Source organism: Stenella coeruleoalba (genome assembly GCF_951394435.1).
Source record: "Stenella coeruleoalba genome assembly, contig: scaffold_65, whole genome shotgun sequence".
Classification (NCBI taxonomy): Eukaryota; Metazoa; Chordata; class Mammalia; order Artiodactyla; family Delphinidae; genus Stenella; species Stenella coeruleoalba.
In genome coordinates, this window is record NW_027645998.1 from 505,888 (window position 1) to 518,042 (window position 12,155).

The following is a 12,155-nucleotide window of genomic DNA, read 5'->3' on the forward strand; positions in this document are numbered from 1 at the left end:
AAAATTTCATTGCTGAGTGATACTGCATTGTACGTAAATACCACAAGTTCTTTATCCATTTTTCACTTTCTGTGATATTGAACTTGTACGGTTAACGATGTTCTTGTAAACAGAGGCGTCCCAAACTTTGGGGTGGCTGTGTCTTTTTGATTTTAATTTCCCTAAGCTATAGGACCATAAGTGGAAGTGCCCTAGGCTCTGTTGCTTTGTTTTTTAGATGTTTCAGGAAACACCATACACTTCTCCCGAGTGTCTTTTGGCAATTTACAACCCGCCCATCAGCATAACAAGGCTCCCAATTCTCCATGGCCTGTCCTGCCTTTCTGGATTTTACACTTTTTTCAGATGGCCCTTTTGACCGGGGGGAAGTGAGACTTCATTGTAGTGCAGATTTCCTTTGCAAGCTTGCTTGGTTGGCCAAAAAGGGCGTATGCGTTTTTTCCTGAATATATTCAGGAAAAAACGCATACGCCCTTTTTGGCCAAGTGCATCATTGTGGACGTTCTGCCTCTTTTCCTATGCTTTCAATGCAATTCCAGTCTACCTCCTGAAATCGGTTTCCTGCAATTCTGCCCCGCTTTCAAGTCCTCTTGGCAGCCTTACTTCAGTCTATTTTTGGACGATAGCTGTCATTTATAACTCTGCAGGTTTGTGAATTACAGTGCCCCTGAACTCCTTTCTTCAACTCGCTTTCTTGTGACCTGGCCGCAACACCACAGGATGGCTTCAGGCCCTAATCTGGTTCCGGCACGGCACGCTGAGCCTTTGGTTAATTCCTCTTCCTGGTGGGAAATGATAGTTAAATTTGCCCGTCCAGACACCTCCAGCTAGTCTCTCATTGGTTCTCGCTATTCCTGTTCATTTTCCGCAGAAATTGCAAACTGGGCCAAACAGGAGGTTAAAGGGACTGACTCTCCAAGTGGGGAGAGTGTTAGTAAAGCGTCTGGAATGTTGCACCCGAGTACCAGGGTACGAAAACTGAGACGTATTTGAACACGTCTCCCGATCACATGGTTGATCATACTCTGGGTTCCACATGCATGTTTTAGCTGAAGGAAGAATACCTTTAACCTGGAGAGCTGAGACCCGTGGAATGGGTACCATGAAATATGACTTCAAAGGGTCTTCATTTGCTCACCGAACCTCTCCAGTCCTATCACTGCTGCGTTTATGCCCCTGTACACATGTTTGATTCTCTTTCGGAGACATAGCAATCCATAGGTTTTAAGATACTTACTAGTCAGGTACATCCTTAGGCATTTAATATGCGGTGCTGAGTCCATTTCATTGAGCAAGGCGTAGCTCTTGTCTATTCCATATTTGGCTTAAGGAACTTTATCTGTGCTCATTTCGATCTCTGGTTTTATGCAGCAACCCAACTCACCTTTCCCCTTAAGCAAGCATAAGTTGGTTTTCTAAATTTGAGTCCCTGTCCTGTTCTGTAATTCAGTTCCTGTGTAGCCAAGTTTACATTCCGTGTATTACTGATATCTTATGATGTTTCTTTTTCTGTGTGACTTATTTCAGTTAGAATCATCATACCTGAATCCACTCATTGTGCTGCTAAGGGCCTGGTGACATAGATTTCATTGCTGAGTGATATTGCTTTGTAAGTAAATACCGCAACTTCTTTATGCATTTTTCACTTTCTGAGATGTTGAACTTGTACTGAAAACGAGTTTCTTGTAAACAGAGCCGTTCCAAACTTTGGGGTGGCTGTGTCTTTTTGATTTTAATTTCCCTAAGCTATAGGACCATAAGTGGAAGTGCCCTAGGCTCTGTTGCTTTGTTTTTTAGATGTTTCAGGAAACACCATACAGTTCTCCCTAGTGTCTGTTGGCAATTTACATCCCGCCCATCAGCATAACAAGGCTCCCAGTTCTCCATGGCCTGTCCTGCCTTTCTGGATTTTACACTTTTTTCAGATGGCCCTTTTGACCGGGAGGAAGTGAGACTTCATTGTAGTGCAGATTTCCTTTGCAAGCTTGCTTGGTTGGCCAAAAAGTGCGTATGCTTTTTTTCCTGAATATATTCAGGAAAAAACGCATACGCCCTTTTTGGCCAAGTGCATCATTGTGGACGTTCTGCCTCTTTTCCTATGCTTTCAATGCAATTCCAGTCTACCTCCTGAAATCGGTTTCCTGCAATTCTGCCCCGCTTTCAAGTCTTCTTGGCAGCCTTACTTTAGTCTATTTTTGGATGATAGCTGTCATTTATAACTCTACAGGTTTGTGAATTACAGTGCCCCTGAGCTCCTTTCTTCAACTCGCTTTCTTTTGAGCTGGCCACAACACTGCAGGATGGCTTCAGGCCCTAATCTGGTTCCGGCACGGCACGCTGAGCCTTTGGTTATTTCCTCTTCCTGGTGGGAAATGAGAGTTAAATTTGCCCGTCCAGAAACCTCCAGCTAGTGTCTCATTGGTTCTCGCTATTCCTGTTCATCTTCCGCAGAAATTGCAAACTGGGCCAAACAGGAGGTTAAAGGCACTGACTCTCCAAGTGGGGAGAGTGTTCGTTAAGCGTCTGGAATGTTGCACCCGAGTACCAGGGGACCAAAAGTGAGACATATTTGAACATGTTTCCCGATCACACAGTTGATCACACTCTGGGTTCCACATGCACGTTTTAGCTGAAGGAAGAATACCTTAAACCTGGAGAGTTGAGACCCGTGGAATGGGTACCATGCAATATGACTTCAAAGGGTCTTCATTTGCTCACCAAACCTCTCCAATCCTATCACTGCTGTGTTTATGCCCCGGTACATACGCTTGATTCTCTTTCGGAGACATAGCAATCCATAGGTTTTAAGATACTTACTAGACAGGTACATTCTTAGGCGTTTAATATGGGGTGTTGGGTCCATTTCGTTGAGCAAGGAGTAGCTCTTGTCTATTCCATATTTGGCTTAAGGAACGTTATCTGTGCTCATTTGAATCTCTGGTTTTATGCAGCACCCCAACTCACCTTTCCCCTTAAGCAAGCATAAGTTGGTTTTCTAAATTTGAGACCCTGTTCTGTTCTGTAATTCAGTTCCTGTGTAGCCAAGTTTACATTCCGTGTATTAGTGATATCTTATGATGTTTCTTTTTCTGTGTGACTTATTTCAGTTAGAATCATCGTACCTGAATCCACTCATTATGCTGCTAAGGGCCTGATGACATAGATTTCATTGCTGAGTGATACTCCATTGTACGTAAGTACCACAAGTTCTTTATCCATTTTTCACTTTCTGTGATATTGAACTTGTACGGTAAACGAGGTTCTTGTAAACAGAGGCGTCCCAAACTTTGGAGTGGCTGTGTCTTTTTGATTTTAATTTCCCTAAGCTATAGGACCATAAGTGGAAGTGCCCTAGGCTCTGTTGCTTTGTTTTTTAGATGTTTCAGGAGACACCATACAGTTCTCCCAGGTGTCTGTTGGCAATTTACATCCCGCCCATCAGCATAACAAGGCTCCCAGTTGTCCATGGCCTGTCCTGCCTTTCTGGATTTTACACCTTTTTCAGATGGCCCTTTTGACCGGGGGGAAGTGAGACTTCATTGTAGTGCAGATTTCCTTTGCAAGCTTGCTTGGTTGGCCAAAAAGTGCGTATGCGTTTTTTCCTGAATATATTCAGGAAAAAACGCATACGCCCTTTTTGGCCAAGTGCATCATTGTGGACGTTCTGCCTCTTTTCCTATGCTTTCAATGCAATTCCAGTCTACCTCCTGAAATCGGTTTCTTGCAATTCTGCCCTGCTTTCAAGTCCTCTTGGCAGCCTTACTTCAGTCTATTTTTGGACGATAGCTGTCATTTATAACTCTGCAGGTTTGTGAATTACAGTGCCGCTGAGCTCCTTTCTTCAACTCGCTTTCTTGTGACCTGGCCGCAACACCGTAGGATGGCTTCAGGCCCTAATCTGGTTCCGGCACGGCACGCTGAGCCTTTGGTTAATTCCTCTTCCTGGTGGGAAATAAGAGTTAAATTTGCCCGTCCAGACACCTCCAGCTAGTCTCTCATTGGTTCTCCCTATTCCTGTTCATTGTCCGCAGAAATTGCAAACTGGGCCAAACAGGATGTTAAAGGCACTGACTCTCCAAGTCGGGAGAGCGTTAGTAAAGCGTCTGGAATGTTGCACCCGAGTACCAGGGGATGTAAACTGAGACATATTTGAACACGTCTCCCGATCACACGGTTGATCATACTCTGGGTTCCACATGCATGTTTTAGCTGAAGGAAGAATACCTTAAACCTGGAGAGCTGAGACCCGTGTAATGGGTACCATGCAATATGACTTCAAAGGGTCTTCATTTGCTCACCGAACCTCTCCAGTCCTATCACTGCTGCGTTTATGCCCCTGTACACATGCTTGATTCTCTTTCGGAGACATAGCAATCCATAGGTTTTAAGAAACTTACTAGTCAGGTACATCCTTAGGCGTTTAATATGCGGTGTTGAGTCCATTTCATTGAGCAAGGCGTAGCTCTTGTCTATTCCATATTTGGCTTAAGGAACTTTGTGCTCATTTCGATCTCTGGTTTTATGCAGCACCCCAACTCACCTTTCCCCTTAAGCAAGCATAAGTTGGTTTTCTAAATTTGAGTCCCTGTTCTGTTCTATAATTCAGTTCCTGTGTAGCCAAGTTTACATTCCGTGTATTACTGATATCTTATGATGTTTCTTTTTCTGTGTGACTTATTTCAGTTAGATTCATCGTACCTGAATCCACTCATTATGCTGCTACGGGCCTGATGACATAGATTTCATTGCTGAGTGATACTGCATTGTACGTAAGTACCACAAGTTCTTTATCCATTTTTCACTTTCTGTGATATTGAACTTGTACGGTAAACGAGGTTCTTGTAAACAGAGGCGTCCCAAACTTTGGAGTGGCTGTGTCTTTTTGATTTTAATTTCCCTAAGCTATAGGACCATAAGTGGAAGTGCCCTAGGCTCTGTTGCTTTGTTTTTTAGATGTTTCAGGAGACACCATACAGTTCTCCCAGGTGTCTGTTGGCAATTTACATCCCGCCCATCAGCATAACAAGGCTCCCAGTTGTCCATGGCCTGTCCTGCCTTTCTGGATTTTACACCTTTTTCAGATGGCCCTTTTGACCGGGGGGAAGTGAGACTTCATTGTAGTGCAGATTTCCTTTGCAAGCTTGCTTGGTTGGCCAAAAAGTGCGTATGCGTTTTTTCCTGAATATATTCAGGAAAAAACGCATACGCCCTTTTTGGCCAAGTGCATCATTGTGGACGTTCTGCCTCTTTTCCTATGCTTTCAATGCAATTCCAGTCTACCTCCTGAAATCGGTTTCTTGCAATTCTGCCCTGCTTTCAAGTCCTCTTGGCAGCCTTACTTCAGTCTATTTTTGGACGATAGCTGTCATTTATAACTCTGCAGGTTTGTGAATTACAGTGCCGCTGAGCTCCTTTCTTCAACTCGCTTTCTTGTGACCTGGCCGCAACACCGTAGGATGGCTTCAGGCCCTAATCTGGTTCCGGCACGGCACGCTGAGCCTTTGGTTAATTCCTCTTCCTGGTGGGAAATAAGAGTTAAATTTGCCCGTCCAGACACCTCCAGCTAGTCTCTCATTGGTTCTCCCTATTCCTGTTCATTTTCCGCAGAAATTGCAAACTGGGCCAAACAGGATGTTAAAGGCACTGACTCTCCAAGTCGGGAGAGCGTTAGTAAAGCGTCTGGAATGTTGCACCCGAGTACCAGGGGATGTAAACTGAGACATATTTGAACACATCTCCCGATCACACGGTTGATCATACTCTGGGTTCCACATGCATGTTTTAGCTGAAGGAAGAATACCTTAAACCTGGAGAGCTGAGACCCGTGTAATGGGTACCATGCAATATGACTTCAAAGGGTCTTCATTTGCTCACCGAACCTCTCCAGTCCTATCACTGCTGCGTTTATGCCCCTGTACACATGCTTGATTCTCTTTCGGAGACATAGCAATCCATAGGTTTTAAGAAACTTACTAGTCAGGTACATCCTTAGGCGTTTAATATGCGGTGTTGAGTCCATTTCATTGAGCAAGGCGTAGCTCTTGTCTATTCCATATTTGGCTTAAGGAACTTTGTGCTCATTTCGATCTCTGGTTTTATGCAGCACCCCAACTCACCTTTCCCCTTAAGCAAGCATAAGTTGGTTTTCTAAATTTGAGTCCCTGTTCTGTTCTATAATTCAGTTCCTGTGTAGCCAAGTTTACATTCCGTGTATTACTGATATCTTATGATGTTTCTTTTTCTGTGTGACTTATTTCAGTTAGATTCATCGTACCTGAATCCACTCATTATGCTGCTACGGGCCTGATGACATAGATTTCATTGCTGAGTGATACTGCATTGTACGTAAGTACCACAAGTTCTTTATCCATTTTTCACTTTCTGTGATATTGAACTTGTACGGTAAACGAGGTTCTTGTAAACAGAGGCGTCCCAAACTTTGGAGTGGCTGTGTCTTTTTGATTTTAATTTCCCTAAGCTATAGGACCATAAGTGGAAGTGCCCTAGGCTCTGTTGCTTTGTTTTTTAGATGTTTCAGGAGACACCATACAGTTCTCCCAGGTGTCTGTTGGCAATTTACATCCCGCCCATCAGCATAACAAGGCTCCCAGTTGTCCATGGCCTGTCCTGCCTTTCTGGATTTTACACCTTTTTCAGATGGCCCTTTTGACCGGGGGGAAGTGAGACTTCATTGTAGTGCAGATTTCCTTTGCAAGCTTGCTTGGTTGGCCAAAAAGTGCGTATGCGTTTTTTCCTGAATATATTCAGGAAAAAACGCATACGCCCTTTTTGGCCAAGTGCATCATTGTGGACGTTCTGCCTCTTTTCCTATGCTTTCAATGCAATTCCAGTCTACCTCCTGAAATCGGTTTCTTGCAATTCTGCCCTGCTTTCAAGTCCTCTTGGCAGCCTTACTTCAGTCTATTTTTGGACGATAGCTGTCATTTATAACTCTGCAGGTTTGTGAATTACAGTGCCGCTGAGCTCCTTTCTTCAACTCGCTTTCTTGTGACCTGGCCGCAACACCGTAGGATGGCTTCAGGCCCTAATCTGGTTCCGGCACGGCACGCTGAGCCTTTGGTTAATTCCTCTTCCTGGTGGGAAATAAGAGTTAAATTTGCCCGTCCAGACACCTCCAGCTAGTCTCTCATTGGTTCTCCCTATTCCTGTTCATTTTCCGCAGAAATTGCAAACTGGGCCAAACAGGATGTTAAAGGCACTGACTCTCCAAGTCGGGAGAGCGTTAGTAAAGCGTCTGGAATGTTGCACCCGAGTACCAGGGGATGTAAACTGAGACATATTTGAACACATCTCCCGATCACACGGTTGATCATACTCTGGGTTCCACATGCATGTTTTAGCTGAAGGAAGAATACCTTAAACCTGGAGAGCTGAGACCCGTGTAATGGGTACCATGCAATATGACTTCAAAGGGTCTTCATTTGCTCACCGAACCTCTCCAGTCCTATCACTGCTGCGTTTATGCCCCTGTACACATGCTTGATTCTCTTTCGGAGACATAGCAATCCATAGGTTTTAAGAAACTTACTAGTCAGGTACATCCTTAGGCGTTTAATATGCGGTGTTGAGTCCATTTCATTGAGCAAGGCGTAGCTCTTGTCTATTCCATATTTGGCTTAAGGAACTTTGTGCTCATTTCGATCTCTGGTTTTATGCAGCACCCCAACTCACCTTTCCCCTTAAGCAAGCATAAGTTGGTTTTCTAAATTTGAGTCCCTGTTCTGTTCTATAATTCAGTTCCTGTGTAGCCAAGTTTACATTCCGTGTATTACTGATATCTTATGATGTTTCTTTTTCTGTGTGACTTATTTCAGTTAGATTCATCGTACCTGAATCCACTCATTATGCTGCTACGGGCCTGATGACATAGATTTCATTGCTGAGTGATACTGCATTGTACGTAAATACCACAAGTTCTTTATCCATTTTTCACTTTCTGTGATATTGAACTTGTACGGTAAACGATGTTCTTGTAAACAGAGGCGTCCCAAACTTTGGGGTGGCTGTGTCTTTTTGATTTTAATTTCCCTAAGCTATAGGACCATAAGTGGAAGTGCCCTAGGCTCTGTTGCTTTGTTTTTTACATGTTTCAGGAAACACCATACACTTCTCCCGAGTGTCTGTTGGCAATTTACATCCCGCCCATCAGCATAACAAGGCTCCCAGTTCTCCATGGCCTGTCCTGCCTTTCTGGATTTTACACTTTTTTCAGATGGCCCTTTTGACCGGGGGGAAGTGAGACTTCATTGTAGTGCAGATTTCCTTTGCAAGCTTGCTTGGTTGGCCAAAAAGGGCGTATGCGTTTTTTCCTGAATATATTCAGGAAAAAACGCATACGCCCTTTTTGGCCAAGTGCATCATTGTGGACGTTCTGCCTCTTTTCCTATGCTTTCAATGCAATTCCAGTCTACCTCCTGAAATCGGTTTCCTGCAATTCTGCCCCGCTTTCAAGTCCTCTTGGCAGCCTTACTTCAGTCTATTTTTGGACGATAGCTGTCATTTATAACTCTGCAGGTTTGTGAATTACAGTGCCCCTGAGCTCCTTTCTTCAACTCGCTTTCTTGTGACCTGGCCGCAACACCACAGGATGGCTTCAGGCCCTAATCTGGTTCCGGCACGGCACGCTGAGCCTTTGGTTAATTCCTCTTCCTGGTGGGAAATGATAGTTAAATTTGCCCGTCCAGACACCTCCAGCTAGTCTCTCATTGGTTCTCGCTATTCCTGTTCATTTTCCGCAGAAATTGCAAACTGGGCCAAACAGGAGGTTAAAGGGACTGACTCTCCAAGTCGGGAGAGTGTTAGTAAAGCGTCTGGTATGTTGCACCCGAGTACCAGGGGAGGAAAACTGAGACATATTTGAACACGTCTCCCGATCACATGGTTGATCATACTCTGGGTTCCACATGAATGTTTTAGCTGAAGGAAGAATACCTAAAACCTGGGTAGTTGAAACCCGTGGAATGGGTACCATGCAATATGACTTCAAAGGGTCTACATTTGCTCACCGAACCTCTCCAATCCTATCACTGCTGCGTTTATGCCCCTGTACACATGCTTGATTCTCTTTCGGAGACATAGCAATCCATAGGTTTTAAGATACTTACTAGTCAGGTACATTCTTAGGCGTTTAATATGCAGTGTTGAGTCCATTTCGTTGAGCAAGGAGTAGCTCTTGTCTATTCCATATTTGGCTTAAGGAACTTTATCTGTGCTCATTTCAATCTCTGGTTTTTTGCAGCACCCCAACTCACCTTTACCCTTAAGCAAGCATAAGTTGGTTTTCTGAATTTGAGACCCTGTTCTGTTCTGTAATTCAGTTCCTGTGTAGCCAAGTTTACATTCCGTGTATTACTGATATCTTATGATGTTTCTTTTTCTGTGTGACTTATTTCAGTTAGAATCATCATACCTGAATCCACTCATTGTGATGCTAAGGGCCTGATGACACAGATTTCATTGCTGAGTGATATTGCTTTGTAAGTAAATACCACAACTTTTTTATCCATTTTTCACTTTCTGCGATGTTGAACTTGTGTTTTAAACGAGGTTCTTGTAAACAGAGCCATTCCAAACTTTGGGGTGGCTGTGTCTTTTTGATTTTAAATTCCCTAAGCTATAGGACCATAAGTGGAAGTGGCCTAGGCTCTGTTGCTTTGTTTTTTAGATGTTTCAGGAAATACCATACACTTCTCCCGAGTGTCTTTTGGCAATTTACATCCCGCCCTTCAGCATAACAAGGCTCCCAGTTCTCCATGGCCTGTCCTGCCTTTCTGGATTTTACACTTTTTTCAGATGGCCCTTTTGACCGGGGGGAAGTGAGACTTCATTGTAGTGCAGATTTCCTTTGCAAGCTTGCTTGGTTGGCCAAAAAGGGCGTATGCGTTTTTTCCTGAATATATTCAGGAAAAAACGCATACGCCCTTTTTGGCCAAGTGCATCATTGTGGACGTTCTGCCTCTTTTCCTATGCTTTCAATGCAATTCCAGTCTACCTCCTGAAATCGGTTTCCTGCAATTCTGCCCCGCTTTCAAGTCCTCTTGGCAGCCTTACTTCAGTCTATTTTTGGACGATAGCTGTCATTTATAACTCTACAGGTTTGTGAATTACAGTGCCCCTGAGCTCCTTTCTTCAACTCGCTTTCTTGTGACCTGGCCGCAACACCGTAGGATGGCTTCAGGCCCTAATCTGGTTCCGGCACGGCACGCTGAGCCTTTGGTTAATTCCTCTTCCTGGTGGGAAATGATAGTTAAATTTGCCCGTCCAGACACCTCCAGCTAGTCTCTCATTGGTTCTCCCTATTCCTGTTCATTTTCCGCAGAAATTGCAAACTGGGCCAAACAGGAGGTTAAAGGGACTTACTCTCCAAGTGGGGAGAGTGTTAGTAAAGCGTCTGGAATCTTGCACCCGAGTACCAGGGTACGAAAACTGAGACATATTTGAACACGTCTCCCGATCACATGGTTGATCATACTCTGGGTTCCACATGCATGTTTTAGCTGAAGGAAGAATACCTTAAACCAGGCGAGCTGAGACCCGTGGAATGGGTACCATGCAATATGACTTCAAAGGGTCTTCATTTGCTCACCGAACCTCTCCAGTCCTATCACTGCTGCGTTTATGCCCCTGTACACATGCTTGATTCTCTTTCGGAGACATAGCAATCCATAGGTTTTAAGATACGTACTAGTCAGGTACATCCTTAGGCATTTAATATGCGGTGTTGAGTCCATTTCATTGAGCAAGGAGTAGCACTTGTCTATTCCATATTTGGCTTAAGGAACTTTATCTGTGCTCATTTCGATCTCTGGTTTTATGCAGCACCCCTACTCACGTTTACCCTTAAGCAAGCATAAGTTGGTTTTCTAAATTTGAGTCCCTGTTCTGTTCTGTAATTCAGTTCCTGTGTAGCCAAGTTTACATTCCGTGTATTACTGATATCTTATGATGTTTCTTTTTCTGTGTGACTTATTTCAGTTAGAATCATCATACCTGAATCCACTCATTGTGCTGCTAAGGGCCTGGTGACATAGATTTCATTGCTGAGTGATATTGCTTTGTAAGTAAATACCGCAACTTCTTTATCCATTTTTCACTTTCTGAGATGTTGAACTTGTACTGAAAACGAGTTTCTTGTAAACAGAGCCGTTCCAAACTTTGGGGTGGCTGTGTCTTTTTGATTTTAATTTCCCTAAGCTATAGGACCATAAGTGGAAGTGCCCTAGGCTCTGTTGCTTTGTTTTTTAGATGTTTCAGGAAACACCATACACTTCTCCCGAGTGGTTGTTGGCAATTTACATCCCGCCCTTCAGCCTAACAAGGCTCCCAGTTCTCCATGGCCTGTCCTGCCTTTCTGGATTTTACACTTTTTTCAGATGGCCCTTTTGACCGGGGGGAAGTGAGACTTCATTCTAGTGCAGATTTCCTTTGCAAGCTTGCTTGGTTGGCCAAAAAGGGCGTATGCTTTTTTTCCTGAATATATTCAGGAAAAAACGCATACGCCCTTTTTGGCCAAGTGCATCATTGTGGACGTTCTGCCTCTTTTCCTATGCTTTCAATGCAATTCCAGTCTACCTCCTGAAATCGGTTTCCTGCAATTCTGCCCCGCTTTCAAGTCCTCTTGGCAGACTTACTTTAGTCTATTTTTGGATGATAGCTGTCATTTATAACTCTACAGGTTTGTGAATTACAGTGCCCCTGAGCTCCTTTCTTCAACTCGCTTTCTTGTGACCTGGCCGCAACACCGCAGGATGGCTTCAGGCCCTAATCTGGTTCCGGCACGGCACGCTGAGCCTTTGGTTAATTCCTCTTCCTGGTGGGAAATGAGAGTTAAATTTGCCCGTCCAGACACCTCCAGCTAGTCTCTCATTGGTTCTCCCTATTCCTGTTCAACTTCCGCAGTAATTGCAAACTGGGCCAAACAGGAGGTTAAAGGCACTGACTCTCCAAGTCGGGAGAGCGTTAGTAAAGCGTCTGGAATGTTGCACCCGAGTACCAGGGGATGAAAACTGAGACATATTTGAACACGTCTCCCGATCACACGGTTGATCATACTCTGGGTTCCACATGCATGTTTTAGCTGAAAGAAGAATACCTTAAACCTGGAGAGCTGAGACCCGTGGAATGGGTACCATGCA

The 12,155-nt window shown here is 44.1% G+C and overlaps 1 long non-coding RNA gene and 1 pseudogene across 2 annotated transcripts in view; one reads left to right on the forward strand and one right to left on the reverse strand.

Moving 5' to 3' along the window:
• Window positions 1-4,772, forward strand: part of LOC307181404 — a 452,206-nt gene extending 447,434 nt beyond the window's left edge. Inside the window, exon 5 of the long non-coding RNA XR_013826683.1 lies at window positions 4,684-4,772. This is a non-coding gene — a long non-coding RNA (uncharacterized lncRNA). The remainder of the gene's footprint in view (window positions 1-4,683) is intronic.
• Window positions 1-12,155, reverse strand: part of LOC307181401 (protein-L-isoaspartate O-methyltransferase domain-containing protein 2-like) — an 898,150-nt pseudogene that overhangs the window by 450,753 nt on the left and 435,242 nt on the right. The window lies entirely within an intron of this gene.